A 20,269-nucleotide genomic window follows, 5' to 3' on the forward strand; every position below is an offset into this window, starting at 1 on the left:
AAAATCATCAAATTTATAAATTACTTCCTCTAATTAAGAAGTGTTGATGTCTTTCTTACAAAAAGACAAAATTTGTATCAATATAAGGAAAAACTTCCTGACAAGAGCTGGCCAAAAGTGGAGCACTCTGCTTGGAAGGAGTGAGTTTCCCATTTCTGAAGGTCTTCAAGTGAAAATTAGATTGTCAGAGATCGTTGAGAGAGGATTCTTGCTCATCTGGCCTCAGCAAGACTTTCCCAGTCCTCCTTACTCTTAGTGCCTTCCCTCTGAGATTATCTCCAATTTAGCCAGAGGAAACTGACCCAGAGAAGTGAACTGGCCCAAGGTAACCCAGTGGTAAGTAACAAAGTCAAGTTTCCAACTCAGGTCTTGGGATTCCAAATCCAGCTTTCCATGACATCAGACACATCTCCTGCTACACTGTGCTGCCATAGCCACAAAGGCTAATAAAACTCTGGGATTTATTAAGAAATAGGTTTGGGGGACAGCTAGGTGAATTCAAATGAGGCATGAGACACTGGGCAAGCCATTTAATCCTGATCATCTCAAAAAAAAAGGAGGGGGAGTAGCAGTGGAATTGTACATGGTAACAGCAATGTTGTAATGATGATCAACTGGCTGTGAAAGACTTAGCCATTCAGATCAAGGCAATGATTCACAAATAATTCCAAAGAACCCATTATGGAAACTGCTATCCATCTCCAGAGAGAAAGCTGATGATCTCTGACTGTAGAATGAAGTATTGTTTATTTTTTTTACTTTAGTTTTCTTTTGTGTGTTTTTTGTAATATGGTTGATATGGAAATATGTTTTGTATGACTAGATATGTATGTCAAAATCATATTGCTTGCCTTCACAAGGAGAGGCAAAAAGGAGGGAGAAATTTGGAACTTGGAATTTTAAAAAATGAATGTTAAATATTTAAAAATGTAATTTGGAGATAGTCAACAGAATAAACATATAATATATTTTATGTAATATACTTTAAAAATAGATTAGAAACAAAACAGGAAATATTCTTCTCTACTTGAATAACATACTAAGAACATCATATGTGATTCTAATCATGCCTGAGGATTGGTGAAAAAACTCTAAATTGCTTTTCTCCACACCTACTCCTTAACATTCCCTACTTATACAATTAGGTTCAAAAGAATAACCTTGAAGGGGAAAGGAATAAATTTGTATGAAAGGGAAAAAGGAAATTGCACCTTGCCACCAACATCAGAGCCATCTCAACCTCTCACAGTCACTAATTACAAAACCTGGGGCAAACAGTGACTTGGGGGTAATCACCACAACTCAACCCAGAGTGGACTCCAATTATACATCAATCACATGTTACAGTAATAGAAGTATCATGTCTGGTAGCAGGGAGGTGACAGTAGCTTTGCTATACTCTACCCTGGTAAGACATCATTTACAGTATTGGGATTAATTCTAGGCTCTTCATTTTAGGAGGTGCATTGATAAATCTGTATATCTCTAAGGAGGTTTAGCTTGGAGAACAGAAAATTAATGGGGCCATGATAACTGTCTTCAAATATTTGAATAACCATCAGGCAGAAGAGAGATTAAATATTCTGTGAGGCTCTAAAGGCAGAACAACTACCAGTGTTTGGGAGTTAAAGGGAAGCAGATTTTGGCTTAATATAAAAAGGAAGCTTCAGAATTGTCAATAAAAAGAATGGACTTTCTTTTTGGTTGTTGTTTAGTCATTTTCAACTCTTCATGACTCCTTGTGGGATTTTCCTGGAAAGATATTACAGTGGTTTTCCATTTTCTTGTCAGATGAGAAAATAAGGCAAATACGGTTAAGCAACTTGCTCAGGGTCACAAAACTAGTAAGAGTTTGAGGTCAGATTTTTTTTTCAATAGTACTTTATTTTTCCAAGTACATATAAAGAGAATTTTCATTTTTGTAAAACTTTGTGTTCCAAATTTTTTTCTCCTTTCTCCCTTGCCTCCCTGCTTCTCAAGATATTAAGTCCTCTGATATCAGTTAAATATGTGCAATCCCTTTAAACGTATTTCCACATATGTCATGTGCAAGACAAATCAGACCAAAAGGGAGGGGAAAAACATGAGAAAGAAAAACAAATAAAAAGGTGAAAATACTAGGGAGGTGGCATTTTCTATCTCAAGTCTAATGGAGTCACCTTGAATCACTGCATTGTTGAAAAAAGCCACTTGATCATCTCATAATCTTCTTGTTATTGTGTACAATGATCTCCTGGTTGCTTCCCTCAGCATCAGTTCATGTAGATCTTTCCAGGCTTTTCTGAAATCAGCCTGCTCATCATATCTTACAGAACAATAACATTTCATTACATTCGTGTGCCATAGCTTATTCAGCCATCCCCCAACTGATGGGCAACTACTCAATTTCCTGTTCTTGCTATTACAAAAAGAGCTGCTTACAAACATTTTTGCACATATGGATCCTTTTTTTCCTTTCCCTTTTTTTTTTTTTTTTTTTAAATCTCTTTGGGATACAGACTCATTAGTGAAACTGCTGGATTAAAAGTTATGTACATAACTTTGGGCATAGTTCCAAATTGCTCTCCAGAATTGTTGGATTATTTCACAACTCCACTGACAATGTGTCAGTGTCCCAGTTTCCCCATATCCTATCCAACATTTATCATATTTTCCTGTCATTTCAGCCAATCTGAAAGTTGTGAGCTGGTATGAGATCAGAGTTGAACTCAAGATTAATCTTTCAGATTTCAGGCCTGGCGTTCTAGCTAGCTACCTTGACACCTAGATGAAGCTCACTGATAAAAAAAAAAACTTGAGTATATGAAGTAAGAGTCTCCATCTTGAAACAACTTTCACAATTCACTTCATTCATGCATGCTTAAGGAGTTAATTACTACTAATTTATTTATTAATTAATACTAATGTGCCAGACTTACAAGGTCTTAGAAATGAAAAGGGACTAATTTCTGAATAGATGTTGTTTGACCTTTGTTCTCAAAAAGAACCAAGACATCAGGAAAGTGATGTTATGACATGAAGTGAATTGGATTTAAGTGAGGGTGGGTGGTGCAAAATCATCAGCCTCACTTTCTCCCTTGGAGCCATCTGGGTCTAGCAGTAAGATAAAGATCAGAATGACTGACCATGGCCCTGGATGCAGTGGGAGATGTTGGCCTTTTTAAGCTAAGACCTTTCCCAGGTCTCAATTTGACTGAGGCAAAAACCTAATCAGTGATTAAGACTGGGTAGGATATAAAGTAGAGAATAGCCTCTTTCACCAAGTCAAAAAAAAAAAAAAATCAATCTGGGAGAACATTCTCAGGGTTTGTGGACAAAACAGAAACAATTAATATTTACACTCAGTCCCAGCCAATCAGGACCCAAACAATGACTAAATTAGGTTTGGCCCAGGAGGTGTTGCTCAATCAATGAGACCCAGAGTTATTTAGGTTTAAGGCTTGGTCCTACCCCATAAGCCCAAGCTATCTTTAGAACTTTCAATTATCAAAATTTACATTCTTTGGATAGAACATCCACAGATAAGGGTATGAAACCCTATGGGGAAAGAGAGAAAGGAAAGAAAAGGAAGGAGTTGTATTGCAAAATTGGCCAGTTTCAATTGGGTCCCCAGTGGGCCAATTCCTTTTCTACTCCCAAAGATTATTGTTTGCCCTTCATTCTCTAAGAGGATCATGAATTTAGGGAATTGATGCCATGACATGCAAGTGAGTTGAATTGAAGTGAGGGAGGGCTGAGCAAGGTTACCTGCCTCACTTTCTCTTCCAGAGCCATCTGGGGTCCAATAGCCAGGTATAGACCAAGACAATTGGAGATGGCCTGAATGCAGTGGGAAACCTTGGTCTTTTTAAACTAAGTTTTTTTTTCTTTTTAACAGGTTTTAATTTGATTGAGACACCACCCAATCAATGATTAAGGTTAAGTAAAAAATGAGGTGGTCTCTAGGTAAAGGAGCTAAAAGAAAAAAAAATTAATCTGGGAGAGAAAGACCTTCGTGGTTTCTGTTCAAAACAAAATCACTCAGTCGATCAGGCCCCAAACAAGGATCACATGGAGCTTGGCCTGGAACTTATTGTTGGTCAATCAATGTAAGCCAGAATGATCCTGAAGGTGGAGTTACATTACTATGGAAAACTCTCAAGATTGAGGGGCAGCCTGGTGTACTGAATAGAAAGCTGACTCCCTAGCCAGGAAAATTTCGTTACAAGTCTCCCCTCTGACATATTTACTGTGACTTTTGGCAAGTTTCTTAACATTACCCCAAGTCACTCTCTAAAATTATTAAGCTGGTAGAATGAGTTTTCCTTCCCTCCCAGAGCAACCTGCACTGTTGAAATCTAAGTAAATAAATATATGGATGAATGAATGGATAAATATATGAATAAATTATGTCATTTGCCCCCCAAAGAAAGGCTCCCTCACACCAGTCATCATTCTATTTCTATTAAGTAACTTTATCCAAGATATCAAGAGTAGAATGATTTGACCTTGGAATGAGCTTTTCTCTGCTTTCTCTTTTCTAATAGCATTCTTCCCCAATAGTGCCCACTCCAATCTGTGTCCATTCAGGTGCATAGCTATTTTTACTACAGTGAAAAAGAATCTAGTGTACAAACTATATGCAGTTCAAATATGTGATAAGAACAGTCTGGCACAAGTTTAAAGCCCTCAACAATCGCCTTTATCTCCTCCTTTCCTACTGAGTCCTTTATTTAACTTCTCTGGATGTAAGCTACCCTATTCTCCAATCTGAATTCATCTGGTCATCAGGGAAGGATGCAGTGACCCAAATGGTTTTCAGAAGTCCATTAAGTCAGAGGAGTCCCAGTTGCACTTGCTAGGACTATTTTTGCCTTTTGGTAACTAATAAGCCATGTTAAATAAGCTGGGCTGACTGGATAGCTTTGTCTTTTTTTAAGGAGGATGAAAGGAAGAGGAACCTGGGCCTACTCCATACTGTGAGTTGGAGGAAAGAAGCTTAGTCAGGCAAACGCTGGTAAACAGGCCTATCATAAGTACAAAGTGTGAAGCAACTTCTACTCAAAAGGAGTTTCCAGTCTAATGGAACTCATTAGGAACTCATTATTTCACAACTCCACCGACAATGTGTCAGTGTCCCAGTTATTTTATAAAGGAAGAATCAGGAAGAACTACATGCAGAAGATGTTGCTTCAGTTACTTAAAGAGAGGAAATATATTCTAACATGTGGAATGCTCAATATAAAGGCATGAAAAATTAAAGATGGAGAGTGTTGTGAGTAAGGAATAGAAAGAAGGCCAGTTTGGAAAATTTAACTCAACGATCTTGATCCATCATATGCCAGCATTATTTTTTGTTTTGTTTTTGCTTTCAATAAATTTGCATTGACATATTTTTTAACTGTCTTCAGTTTATTCCAGCATTTCTCCTTTCCCATCCCAGAGAGCCATCCTGATGAGTTTGAGGTCTGGCATCAGATGATGGGGTTGGGTTGCAATTCACATGTGAAGAGTTCACAGTGATTTGTCCTTCGTTCTCAGAAATGACCATGATCAGGGAGGTGATGCCATGACATGCAAGTGAATTGGATTCAAGTGAGGGAGGGCTATTGCCAAAAGGTATTTTCATTTATCAGGAGAAATTACAGACAAAATGAAGAGATAAAATAGACACCAAGGATGATAAATATTTATGAAAAAAAGGTTACAAGAACACCTAGGTGGTGCAGTGGATAGAGCACCAGCCCTGAAGTCAGGAGGACCTGAGTTCAAATTTGTTCTCAGACACTTAACACTTTCTAGCTATGTGACCCTGGGCAAATTATTTAATCCCAATTGCCTCAGCAAGAAAAAAAAAAAAGGTTATAGGCAAAATGAAGAAGTAAAATAGACACCTAGATGGTAAATATGAAATAGATTTGGGAGAGCATATAAGTTAGCAAAAAAAGGGGTTTTAATAATTAACAGTAGGAAAGACAAGTTCCCCAGCAGACTAACAGGCCATTGGCAGATTTTACAGTCCCATTTATGTTGTTTTTTTGGCTCTGCTTATTTCTCTCTGCTTAAGTTCATGTAGATATTTCAAAGCTTTTCTGTAGTCATTGCATTTGTCATTCTTACAAAAACAGTGATTTTCCATTACATTCATGTACCATGATTGGTTTAGCCATTCCCCATCCATGGATATTTATTTTGTTTTCCATTCTTTATCATTTCAAAAAGTGTTGTTACAAATATTTTAGTCTATGTGGGGACCTTTGTTATTATCAATGGCCTTTTTAGAGGTACAAAAACAAATAAGGGAATCTCTGGGTCAAAGAATTTGTTCATTTTTGTCATTTTATTTGCATAATTCCAAATTGCTTTCCAAAATGGTTCTACCAGAGGCAGCTAGGTGGCACAGTGGATAGAGCACCAGCCCTGAAGTCAGGAGGACCTGAGTTCAAATGTGGCTTCAGACACTTACCATTTCCTGGCTGTGTGACCCTGGGCAAATCACTTAACCCCAAATTGCCTCAGCAAAAAAATAAAAATAAAAAATAAACTAAAATGGTTCTACTGAATCTCAACATTAACAATATACTAATATAGCTATAGCTCCCCAACTCATTTCCATCTTTTGTCATCTTTGCAATTTATAGAGTGTGAGGTAAAAACCTCAGAGCTATTTTGAATTTTGCTTCTCTTATCATTAGTTATTTAGAGCATTCTTTTGGGTGTTAATAATTAACAATTTTTCTTTTAAGAATTGTTTGTTCATGTCCTTTGACCCTTTATCTATTGAAGGATGGCTATTAATCTTATATACATCTCTTCATTGTTTATATATTTTGGATAACAACTCTTTATCAGAGAAAATTTACACAAGGAGTTTTTTTTTTCCTTTTTGACCACTTCCCTTCTTATCCCAGGCACATTAACTTGGGCATCAGCTTTTCAGTTTCACATAATCAAAGTTGTCATTTTAAAACTTTTTTCAATATTACATTATTTCTCATTATTACAATGTTTGCATGAGACATAGCAAATCCACATTTGAACTTATTATAAATTCGTCCCTGGCTTCTAATAATCTGAACAAATCCTGGAATCTATCCACCATTACTTCTGAAGAACCTGGGATTTCTATACCTGTGAATCCCAGAGTTGGAGAATGAATAGCATGATCAAAGTCCCCAAAACAGTAAAAAACATAAAATAACTTACAAGTATGGCTCTCCTGGCCTAAATGGAGTATAGTAACAAATAGAATAATGGATTTCATAAAACGCCATTTTGCCTCTTAATTTTACAAATGAGGAAACTGAGGCACAGAGAAGTTAGCTGGCTTATCCAGGGTCACATAAACCAGTTATCTGAGGTAGGATTTGCTTGAATATGTAAGATGGAGTCATACAGAGAACTTTGAAACCAATTATAGGGAGTTTAGGCTTCATTGGGACAGCTAGGTGGTACAGTGGATAGAGTGCTGGGCTTGAAGACAGAAGACTCATCTTTGTGAGTTCAGATCTGGCCACAGACACTATGTAACCCACCCTGGGCAAGACATTTAACCCTGTTTGCTTCAGTTTCCTCATCTGTCAAATGTGCTGGATAAGATACTACTCTTTGCCAAGAAAACCCCAAATGGGGGTCACAGAAAATCATGTTTATGTGCACATGATTAAACAACAACTGCATGATCAGGCTTTGTTAAGTAGATATCAAAGAGCTGTTTAAAGTTTTTATATAGTGACCCATAAGATCAGTGCTGATTGATGTTCCAGGTAATAAATAGGTCCAAAGGTTGGATTCATTTGTCACCGGCATTTAATGGCCTCCTGGGACTGAGACAATAATCCCCACTTTGTATCGGACAACCATACTGATCACATAAGTGTCTGCTTCCTCTGATATGAGTTTGATATTCATGATTTAATCTTCTCTTCCAGTAGTCATTTTAGTTCTAGGCTAGGTTACCTAGTCATATAGCAACAATAATAACTAACATTTGTATAATACTTCAAGGTTTACAATTTTCAGAACATATATTATCTCATTTGATCTACAGTATAACTCTGTGAGGTAGATGCTAGTATAATCCCCAATTTCAGATAAGGAAACTGAGGCTGAGAAGGATTGAGTGACTTATTCAGGGTTACACAACTAAGGAAATGCCTGAGGTGGGATCTGAATCGAGATATTCCTCTCTACATATCCACTGTTCTATCTACTGCATGAATCAGCTGCCTCATTAAATATCACAAAAAACCTAATTTAATTCTAGTATGCTCCATGCATTTAATCTTCCACCAACTCATGTGCTATGGTTTAATAAATATTTGTTGATTGACTGATTTGTTGATTGGTTGATTCTCCCTGATGACCTTGAAAATAAAGGGTTATTTGTTGCTGTTCAGTCATATCTGATTCTTCACAATCCCATTTGAGGTTTTCTTGACAAAAATGCTGGAGAAGTTTGCCATTTCCTTCTCCAGCTCATTTGATTGAGAGGAAATTGAAGTGGACAGGTTAAAGTGATTTGGCCAGGTTAGTATCGAGTTAGTGTCTAAGGACAGATGAGTCTTGCTGATTCTATCCACTACACTGCCTAGCTACCCATCTATTCCAAGTGGGAAGAAACTAGCCTGCAGTTTAAGCATAGTCTTTTGTCATTACAAAACACAAAAACTATGCAAATCACTTAAAATAGATTCTATTGATTTAACATATGCTTTAACATATTTAACATATATTGGACTGTCTGCCATCTAGGGGAGGGGATGGGGGGAAGGAGGGGAAAAGTTGGAACAGAAGGTTTTGCAAGGGTCAATGTTGGAAAATTACCCATGTATATGTTTTGTAAATCCAAAGCTATAATAATAATAATAAATAGATCCTACTGTAGACCATGAAATTCAAGCAGTAGAGTCATACCTTTGAGCCAAATCTTTTAAAAAACAAATTCCTATGGGAGTAAGAACACATAGAGCTCTCTAGTTTGCTCCAAAGCCTTCTGTCTCAAGGCTGGGTGAGCCCAAAACAATGGCACAGACCTTGCACTGATAGATAGGCCAGCCTACACGTGTCCAACTCTCACATGGCTGGAGAGGAGCTAAGCGTCCACGTGACCAGAATTATCTTACCCTAAACATGTGCACTACATACAGTAGAAGTCCGGTCCAATTCCCAGAAGACCTAATGACTGGCCTAAGCTCAGCTGGAGAGTTGGGGGTAGGTTGGCTCTGTTTTCTTTTAGCTGTTGTTGACATAGAAAATTACTGTTGCTGACTGATCAGCCTAGATATTTTTAGAATCTTTATTCATAGATCTTTCAGAGAAAGTAAAAAATAAATGTTTGTCTTTTCCTAAGAACAGTGAACATGACTTTTTACTTCAATAAAAACCTCTCTAAGTGCAGATACTTACACACACACACACACAAATCCGGACTGCACTCAAAGTGGGGATCTCATCTCTCCATCCACAGTGTACACATTACACACCCAAAGTCATACACAATTGTTGAGTCACAGATATCTACACACTGTCTTTTCTTGGGGCACAGCCTTAACACACTGGCACAGAGATAGTCTATTGCTTGTAGAGAGCAGAGCTCTGGGATGAGGCTGTTTTCAATTCAAAAACATTTAAAGAGAGACATCTTGGGAGCCTCAAAGACTTGGGTCAAGTCTTGCCTCTGACATATAAGGTGTATAACCCCAGCAAATCACTCAATCTCTCAGTTACTGACAAGTTATTTCTTTTTCTTTTTATGTACTTAGTAGTTTTTTTTATTTTTCCAGTTAAATGTAAAGATAATTTTCAACATTCATTTTTGTAAGATTTTGAATCCCAAAATTTTCTTCCTTTCTCTTTTATCTCCCTTCTCCCCAAGACAGCAAGTAATCTGAAATTGGTTATACACGTACAATTATTTTAAACATATTTCCATATTAGTCATGTTGTGAAAGAAAAATCAGAACAAAAGGGAAAAACCACAAGAAAGAAAAAAGCAGAAAACAAAAAAATGAATATAGCATACTTCCATCTGTATTCAGACTACATAGTTCTTTCTCCGGATATGGATAACACTTTCCATCATGACTCTTTCAGAGTTATCTTGGAATATTGTGTTGTTGAGAAGAGCTAAGTTTATCAAAGTTGATCCAATGTTGCTCTCAGGCAACTTTCTAAGACTAAATTGCCAAGATGGTACTGTTCTGTATTGATTGAAGTCCCTTTTAAGGGACTTCTTTGCATCAGTGAAATTGTAGGTCCATTCTTTATCTCTCTGTGCAAAACATTGTTGGGTCCTAAGATGAAAAGCAAAAAAGCCTCCATTGTCTGTAAGACATGGGTTTGATATACTTTAACATATTTAACATGGATTGGTCAATCTGCCATCTGGGGGAGTGGGTAGGGGGTAGGAGGGGAAAAATTGGAACAAAAGGTTTTGCAATTATCAATGCTAAAAAATTACCCATTCATATATCTTGTAAATAAAAAGCTATAAAAAAAAAGGCATGCGTTTGGATGGGCAGAAATATGACTGCATATGATATCATATAAGGTAAAATATGAGAAAGGATAAGGAAATATGCAAAATTCTAGAAAACTTTTAGGATTGAGAGATCACTTCAGCCATAAAGCATCATAGAAGAAGTAGAATCTAAGGTGGGCCTTGAAAATAAAGATTTCAATAGGTAAAGTTGAGAAGGAAGTGCTTTTAGGTTTCAAAGAAAGGAATAACCTGTGTGAATTCATGGAGGTGGGGAAAGAACAGGACAGAACGGGGAACATGATTGGGATTGATTGGAACATAAAGGATAGTAATGTGAAGTATGGATGTTTAAAGCCTTCCACAATGCCTGGTTATAGAGATTGCATTTCATTCTATAGGCAACAGGGAATTACTGAAAGTTTTAGAAGGGAGGAGTTCTAGGTGAATTGGGAGGAGAACCACAAATTGGAATAATAGAGTAGGAGGCCCTAGGCTGCTGCAATTAGAATGAGGGAAATCTAAGGTCAAAGAATATCTAAAGTTGAGGAGGAATAAGTGGGGTTTAGATTGAGAGGAGGGCAGCCAAGACATATTCCATATATAGCCTATATCAAATTGCTTATCATTTAAGGGAGGGAAAAATAAGGGAGTGAGGGAGACAATTTGAAAATCGAAAAATTGTTTTTTGAATTTTCTTCTCCAGCTCATTTTTTTTTAATTAAAAAAAAATTTCAGGTTATAGACGTTATGTTCTTTTTTTCTTTTTTCTTTATAATGAGTCATGTCAGAAAAGAAAAATCAGAACAAAAAGGAAAAATCATGAGAAAGTAAAAAAAACACAAGGAAAAAAAGGTGAAAATGATGTAATATTTTGTGGTCCCCTGATTTTAGGGGAGACTTCTGGCAATCTGATTCCAAAGTCCTGGTTTTGCCCTTACCACACCCAATTTAAGAATGCTATTGTTCTGACAATCTGCCTGATTCCGGAGACCTCTCCTTAATTCATTCCTGACTGGTAATCTTGTCAGTAGTAATCTGTTCAACTGAGAACCACTCCTTCCGGAGACCACTCCTTTCTACCGAAGAGCTATAGAATTAACATATCTATGATTGAAAGCTGGATTAATGTATGTCCTTGCTTCTGTTTTTCTGCTGAATTCCCTTACAATTCAACCAGCTTTATAATGGCATTATTATTGCAATAAAGCTTTGCCCCTTGGCTAAGGAAATGGGTCCAAGCCTGTAAATTTTTTTTTTTTTTTTATTAAAGCTTTTTATTCACAAAGCATGTGCATGGGTAATTTTTCCAATATTGACCTTTGCATAACCCCTTGCTGCAAATTTTCCCCTTCTTCCCCACCCTCTGAAGCCTGCAAATTCTTTTGAGACACTTAGAGACACTGGTCTGTGACCCTAAAATTTTGGGATCCTCCTTTCCCAACCTCAACATTTGGTGGCCTGTATGAGCATTTTGAGGTATGCTTACTGAGAAGCAAAGATTAACTTTATTGGTAGTAATATATCCCAGTCTAAATATGAATATGAAGAGAAATATATTAGTATCCTTGGAGTAAGGGAGACCACAAGAGATGGGAGCGTCAGGTTTTGCTTCTAATGCTCATCAGGACAAATTATCATTGATCAATAGATGCCTTGAAATCGATTCTCTTAGGAATGAAGGAAACAGGTCCAGAAGAGGAAGAGGTACTTTTCCTCTATACCATTGGCTCCAAGCTAACATTTCTATGGCGCCTGAAGGGGACTCCTATTCAATTTGCTTTCTCATTAAAATACTGTGTTCCTTTAGCTATGTTCAGTTTGTTATAGAGTACTTTAGAACAGATGTACTTCTGACTTTTCCAATGACTCTAGATGTCAAATCAACTTAAAAACACCAAAGCAAGTATTTAACTACTATCTATAATGTACAAGTTACTGTGCTAGTCACCAAGGAATATAAAAAGAAAATAAATCAAGATACTTTATATTTCTAAATCATCTAGAGGTAAGCAGTACAAAGATTATTATCTTCATTTTATAAGTGGAGAAACTAAGGTATACTTGTAATGCCGAAGAAACTGAGCAAGACAGAGATTAGAGACCAATTCAATAATTTATTAAATGGAGAGAAATATTGGGACCAATGGATCCCAGGGATAGACGAGGCTATCATCTCAAAGAGTCTAGCCCCGAGTCTCGGGGCAGGGAGCCTTTTATGGAATAACAAGAACAATGACAGAATGGAGGGACCTAGGTGGGGATAACCTAATAGAAGGAGGTTACTGATATTCTAATGACATTAAAGAATGTCTATAAAACCTTTATCTCAACCATTAAGAGGGGACTGTCATAACCTAAGGCAGAATTATGAAACAGGACAATTGGAGGAACTGGTCACCCTATTAAAAGAGAACTTTGGCATAACATTCCCCCCTTTTTCTCTTGGAACTGTTCAAATCTTTGAATTACCTTCCTCTAGAAGGCCTTAGCACTATAATTTGAACAACCCTATGTGAAGTAAATAAAAATCAAAATAAAGCTAGACCAATGCAAGGACTTATGGCAAGGTTAAGTCTCTCCCTGATAACCCCAGAATTAATCAGCAATACACAAAGTTCCTTATTTCAATTATTTCTGACAATCAATTGTCAGATCCTCTGCAGTTGGGGAGCATATGGACAGCTGTGGACATTTGTGCATGACTCGGTCTCTGCTTACCGAGAGCAGCAGGCTCAAGGCAGTTGTATTGCCCATTCAGAGGGGCAGCCTGCTCCAGGGGAGGAGGGTGAGGCTTGGAGCAGCTCCACCTGTCCTTCCCAGAGAAACAAACAGGGCTGCTACTAGAATGCAGATTATTCACAGTTAGACCAAGGCAGGCAAACCCCAAACTTTTAGAGTCATTGATATCAATAAGGTCCTTTTAAGTACGCTGAACTACTAATTAAGGACCTGGGGTAACAGGAGTGGAGAAACAGCTCAGAGAGACTGCCAGTTCCAAGACAGGTATCCAATTTCTGGTTGTTTCTAAAAAATAATCCCCCAAAACTGAGTCTGCCAGGGCAATTCCAACAGAATAAGGGATTTCCAAGTTAAAAAACAAGCAGCAAATCATAGTATAGTAAATTTAAGCAAGGAGTAAAGGACTTCCAATTAAATCTGAACTAGCAAGATACCAGTTTTCCCAATTTCCTATTTTTTCTCCTCCCTTTTTTTTCTTTTGGAAAGGAATTATCAAATGACCATCCCACATATAAATCATATACATATGCACATACTTAACAGATCAAACATAACAGCAATAGTTACACAAGTTTAACAATTTCCATTCCAAGTCTTAAACGCAGCACAGTAATACAGTGAAAATTCTAACAAGTCAACCACTTTCCCACTCCCCCCATCAGTCCGAATTACATCAGGAAAAGTGGGCGGGGGGGGGGGGGGGGGGGGATGAGTCTGTAGTGTGGCGAGCTGACAAACAAAGGATTGATCTAGCTCCCGGAAGCAAGTCAATATATGCAATTTGACTAAATCTAGAAATAAAAACAAATCTAACAAAGAAAAGAATTAGAACAGTCTGAGATAGAAAGTCCACAAGGACTGCTACAACATGTGGCCTCTTATTAGTTAAAAACCTTAAAAAAAAAATTTGAATATCCAGACACAATATCTAGTAACCAATAGATGACCAGACCAAATACTTATTTGCTCAAGTATTTAGGATATAATGATTATACATAACCAGATTGGAAAGGGGGGGAAGCGAAGTCGAACTAAATTTCACTCCAGGCTAACTAAATGGCTCCTATAGCTGAAGTAGCAGCAGTGGGAGGCAAGTTTAAATCTTTACAAAAGATCCCTACCCACCCAACATTTAAAGTAGCAGAAATCAATGGGTGGGGGAATGCCATAAAACCCACATGTCCAGCAGAGCTGGATTTAAAGCATATAATCCATTTCTATCTCATTTCAAATAATAAAACAACATAGTTTCTTTCTCTCCTTCTGGCCCCATGTGGCCATTATTCCCAATGGACTTCTCCTAAGCCCAGCTTGGCCAGGGATGAAGCTTTCAGAAAAGTCCTTGTTACATACTTTAGGTAAAATTAGAGGCACATGACCTCTTTCAGGCAAGTTAACAGAACTTCTTTAACAAGCTATTGTTCCTTTAAGAACTTATACTTAAAGATAACCAATTCATTTCCCAAATTTAGAATCATCTTTAAATTCCTAATCAAATGTTTCCGCCAGCTGGAGTTCAGTATTGAAATAACCAATTCCCAATTTTGATCATTGTTCTTAAATTTAACAGAGCTCTTAAGTTACCAAAACAAACAAATTACAAACAATTTCACAAAAATCACATAGAACACAGAGCACAACTAGGCTGTCTAATAACATACAAGACATACAGAACACTGATCACACTTAGACTGCACAATTACAATATTCAGTAGGACACTAGCATTAAAGCCAAACCAAATGGCGTTTTTAAAACCCCCAGTCTTTGTAGATAACCCCCTGAGCATGCAAAAGTGGGAGGGGCTGGCATTACTCTAACTAACACAGGATGACCCAAACAAGGAAACTGAGTCCCATTTTCAAATGTATATATTTCCCACTCGATGGAAGAAGTGGGAGGACCTCTCTTAGAAATGCAAAGGGCGGGCCTTTGTCTCTGGAAAACAGTTAGACAGAGTTTCCTCAAGCAAAGCATCTGCTCCAGGAAAAGAGTTTTGAGGCGGCGGAGTGTCTAGATTGCTGACAAGTAAAAACTTAGTTTTCCCAATCTTTACAGCCTCCCTCATATCTCTTTTTAGAGACAGAGCCGCAGCAATTCCTAAAGAATTGTGCCAGAGCTCCCAAGAGCTCCAAACAACCACTGCAGTCTTGATGACTGCAGTGTCTACCACAAGATAAGGAAAGAAAAAGTCTTTTACCTTGTCCAAAATTCTGTATTTCACACTCCAGTAGCGATCCCCGCATCTAGTAGGCCACTCATCAACCAAGCAAATGGTAACCCCCAAAAGGGCACCCCAAGTGACAACTGCGTCCAGTTATTCACTAATCAACCAAACCAACCGGTACCCCAAGGGCACCCCAAAAGTGACAACCGTACAACTGTGCAACCATGTCTGGTTAGTCCGGTTATTCACTAATCAACCAAACCAAGCAAACAAAACAAGTCTTAAGACATAACCAGATGGCACCCCAAAAGGTACCCAGACAAACTTACTCTCCTGTGGCTGAAATGGGGTTGTCTACCATCAGGCTATTGTGGCTGGAAACTGCTCTCTTTCCTGGAGGCTCTGGAAAAAATCCAGGAGGGCCCGACCTCTCCAGGCCAAGAATTCAGATTTGCAGCCACCCCGTCCAAGGCAGAGACCTGAAAGTCTCATCTCTAATCCTGCTCATTTTCTAATCATCTCACTGGGGCCTCCAAATGTAATGCCAAAGAAACTGAGCAAGACAGAGATTAGAGACCAATTCAATAATTTATTAAATGGAGAGAAATACTGGGACCAATGGATCCCAGGGCTAGACGAAACTATCATCTCAAAGAGTCTAGCCCCGAATCTCGGGGCAGGGAGCCTTTTATGGAATAACAAGAACAATGACAGAATGGAGGGACCTAGGTGGGGATAACCTAGGATAGGGAGGTTACTGATATTCTAATGACATTAAGGAATGTCTATAAAACCTTTATCTCAACCATTAAGAGGGGACTGTCATAACCTAAGGCAGAATTATGAAATAGGACAATTGGAGGAACTGGTCACCCCATTAAAAGAGAACTTTGGCATAACATACCAAGGTCAGTTAACTTGCCCCAGGGTCACACAGGTTGTAAAGTGGAAGAACTGAAACTGGGATCTAGATCTTTAACTCTAAGTTCAAAATTGTCCTTGACCTCATGAGACTTATAGCCTAGCCCAGGAGATGAGACTAAAACAAATTTAAATTAAAATGATAATAAAAGATTTAAATGATGACTCAAGACAGCCAAAGAAGAAGTGTCATAAGACTGCACATATTAACTGTCAAATGAATTGTTGACATAATTGCTACTATAATGGCTTACAGGAAAAAAGGATCAATTTAGGTTAGAGTTGTCAGGAAAGGCTTTGTTCACGTTCTACAAATAAATAACATACAAAATACTACCAAACCTGTGCATTCTCTTCTCATTATTAATGTACTCATACAACAGTACCACAATTTACACAGGTTCAATCACTTCACTTTCAATAACCATATTCTTTGGCTCATGTCCCTACTCAAGTTTTACCTGAGAACATCAAAATTTGACTCATTTTATACCCACATAGGATCTCACCTGGCAACACCAAAAGTTGGCTTTCTTTGAGGTCTCCAAATCAAAAGCAATAAAAAGAAACAGTTCTTTAGCTGCCATGAAAGCACTTAGGCTAACAAAATATTGACTGTAGGGTAATTTGTCCAACAAAAGCACAGAAGGATAGGTTTATTCCAACCTATAAACAAATCTTCTCTTTCCTCCTCAATAGAAATCTCCCACATTTTTAGTCTCTCTTAAGGTAGGGTTCCATAAAATACTTAAAACATAAACAGTCATACTTCCCAAGAACCCAGATAATCTTTCTCACTAAAAGTATTATGACCATGGTTTCTCTTGTGTGGAAAAAGCACTGGGGTCATCAGAAAGTCAGTGCTTTCTTTTCCTTAGACCCTAGAGTTCATATACCTCAAAATATCAGTGAAAGGCAAGGTCTGGAGTCACTACTTCTTATCATGGCTCTGATCCTTGCTGTTCCTTGGTTATGTTTCTTCTAGTTGGAGAATTCTCGTGCAGGAACTTTTCATTTGAGCCTCTTAATCTGTGGCCAGTTCCAAGATCCTGTAATATTAATTGAAGATCAGAATTTGTATTCAACAGACACAGATTTATAGACTTACAGATTTATTACTGCTCGGAATCTTGATTCAAACAAGATATAAGGGAAGAGGAAACTTGTAATAGAGAAACAATACACAACTTAATAGGGCTGTTATCACAATAGAAACAAAGACAGACAGCAGACAAGCATGCAAGTTACATCATCACCAGTTCGGGAAATATCAACCTCAGAGCTTTCTAGCTGGGGTGAGTGGGGCCCAAATCAGGCAGCTAGTCTGAGTGAACCCCAAAGAGGAAAAACAAATCTCAGGCAAGGGGGCCTTTCCTGAGTGAAGCCCCCAAAGTGTCTATCCCACTATGGGGTTTATATAGTCTGAGAACAAAGAAGGTACTATACCAAGTTTATTATTTGATATATGACTCCCAGGACAGAACAGCTCCCCAGATATGGGGGCTTCTGCCAGGGAGAGTAATGCATTCATTCCTTTAAGACAGCTAGTTTCATTCAGGGAACTGTCCAGATTTCTGAGGTGAAACACATGCTTTGAGCCTTGGCTCAAAGGAAGATCTTAAATCAAGCTCAAGAAAAAGTGGCCAGCTCTTCCTGTGCCTCCAGGTGTCTTATCAAATAATTGCAAGCACGTTCTTATGTTCTAAGTACAAGGTTATACAAAGGGACTTGGCTGATATCCATTGAGATTCCTTAAAATCACAGAAAATACTCCAAAGACATGGCCAAGACATACTAAAATTTTTTATAGATGCATGTGATTTCCTGGTACATATGACTCCCTGGTGAGCCAAGTGGTTTCAAACATGGATTCCTGGAGGGACTTTATGGAGATGCAGATCAAAAATTAAGATCAGCTTACTGTCTCTCTCACTTCTCAACTCTTGTTTGCTGTTTGTCTTAACTACCATTTCTACTACTAGTACTACTAGCAGTGGTAATAATAGTAGTAATGGAGGTAGTAGTGGTAGTAGTACTAGTAGCAGCAGCAGTAACAGCAGTAACAGAAGACTGGAGAACAAAGTAAATCCCTTAGAAAAGTTACTCACTGGAAATTTATAAAAATTCCTGAAAAAGCAGAACCTCCATCAAAGAAGAAATAGAGCATATTTATTGTTTTTGGACATAGGCTGGTGTGTGTGTGTGTGTGTGTGTGTGTGTGTGTGTTTAAATAAAGTTAGGCCTATATTTGAAAGAATAAGGAAAAAAGAAAGGAAGGAAGGAATGAAAAAATAAAGCAAGGAAGGAAAGAGAAGAAAGAAGGAAAAGAAAGGAAGGAAGGAAGAAAGGAAAGAAGGAAGAGAGAGAAAGAAGAGAAGGAAAGAAGGAAGGAAGGAAGGAAAGGAATGAAGGAAGGAAGAAACAAAGAAAGAAAGAAAGAAAGAAAGGAAGGAAGGAAGAAAGGAAGGAAGGAAGAAAGGAAGAAAGAGGAAAGAAAGGAAGGAAAGAAGGGAGGGAGGAAGAAAGGAAGGAAGGAAGAAAGAAAGGAAAGATAAGGAGAAAGAAGGGAGGAAGGAAATAGGAAGGGAGGGAAGAAAGAAGAAACAATGAGGTGTGTTACACAACTGACCAGTTCATTGGGTCAGCACTGGGGGAGCTGTACTCACAGATGTTGTATATCTCCAAGAGACAAGAGGACCATGACATCAGGGAGATGATTCCATGACAGGCAAGTGAATCCGATTTAAATGAGGGAAGTCTATGCAAGGTCACCTGCCTCACTTTCCCCTTCAGAACCCTCTGGGTCCAGTAGCCAGATATACATCAAGATGGCTGGAGATGTGAGTCTAAGAACTTACAAGGAAGCAGAGGAACTTTTTTTTTTTTTTAATAGAAACCTAGACATAAGCTAAATATTCTATTTCAGGGGAGATTTTGGGTGAGGGAATAACCAAGATGATCAAAAAGCTCTAAAGACTAAAACTAATCCATGTAAAGGAACTATAGAATGTAGAATTCAATGTAAAGAATTCTGGATATATGGTCAGCAAGTGGATAGAGCACTAGATCTGGAGTCCAATCTAGCCTCAGATACTTGTTAGCTGTGGGATCCTGCACACATCACTTGTATCAAAAGAAAAAAAGAGTGCTAGGTTTAGACCCAAAGGACTCAGGTTCAGTCCCTTGCTCTGCCATTTGCTGCTTTTGTGACCTTTTGATTTCCTAGTGTTTCTCCTCTAAAAAAAGGGAAATTGATCTAGCTGGCCTCCAAGATTCCTAATAGCATTAAATCCATGATCCTAACCTCCAGCATTTTGGTTCTGGGCCATGGATTAGAATTAACCTTATTTCCTCCTCTTTCCTTTCCTCTTCTGTCTGATTACCTCCTCCTCCAGCTTTCTGAATCATTCTCTGACCTGACTTTCACTGAAGCATCAATCTTTTGCATTCTCTGTCGAGAACTATTTACTACCAGTTTTCTTGGTTGCTGAAATGTTTTTGTTTGTCACTTGTGTTTGTCTTCCCAGGGACCTTATCACTGCCCACTAGGAAGGATAAATTGAGAACTGCCTTCACAGTTACCATGGGAAATGTTTGAATTCAATTTCCAGACCTTAAAAGTTTTTTGGGAAAACTGACTGCCTTATCAACTCTTTGTCTTTGCCAGTGTCTCTGTCTCCTTCCTCTTCCTCTCCTCCTCTTCTTCCTCCTCCTCCTCCTCCTTTTCCTCCTCTCATTCTTATCCTTCTTCTCCCCTTCCCCCCAATGGTGGGTTTCTCTTGTGGCAATTAAAAGAGCAGAAATAGCCAAGTGGGACAGTGTATAACGAGCTGAGCTGGGAGTTAGTTTAAATCTGGCCTCAGATCCTGAGCTAGTTACTTAACCCTGTTAGCCTTAGTTTCCTCATTTGTAAAATAAACTAGAGAAGGAAATGGCCAACTACTCTAATATCTAATATCAAGATAAGCCAAAATAGACTTTC

The sequence above is a fragment of the Sarcophilus harrisii genome, chromosome 1 (assembly GCF_902635505.1).
Source record: "Sarcophilus harrisii chromosome 1, mSarHar1.11, whole genome shotgun sequence".
NCBI lineage: Eukaryota > Metazoa > Chordata > Mammalia > Dasyuromorphia > Dasyuridae > Sarcophilus > Sarcophilus harrisii.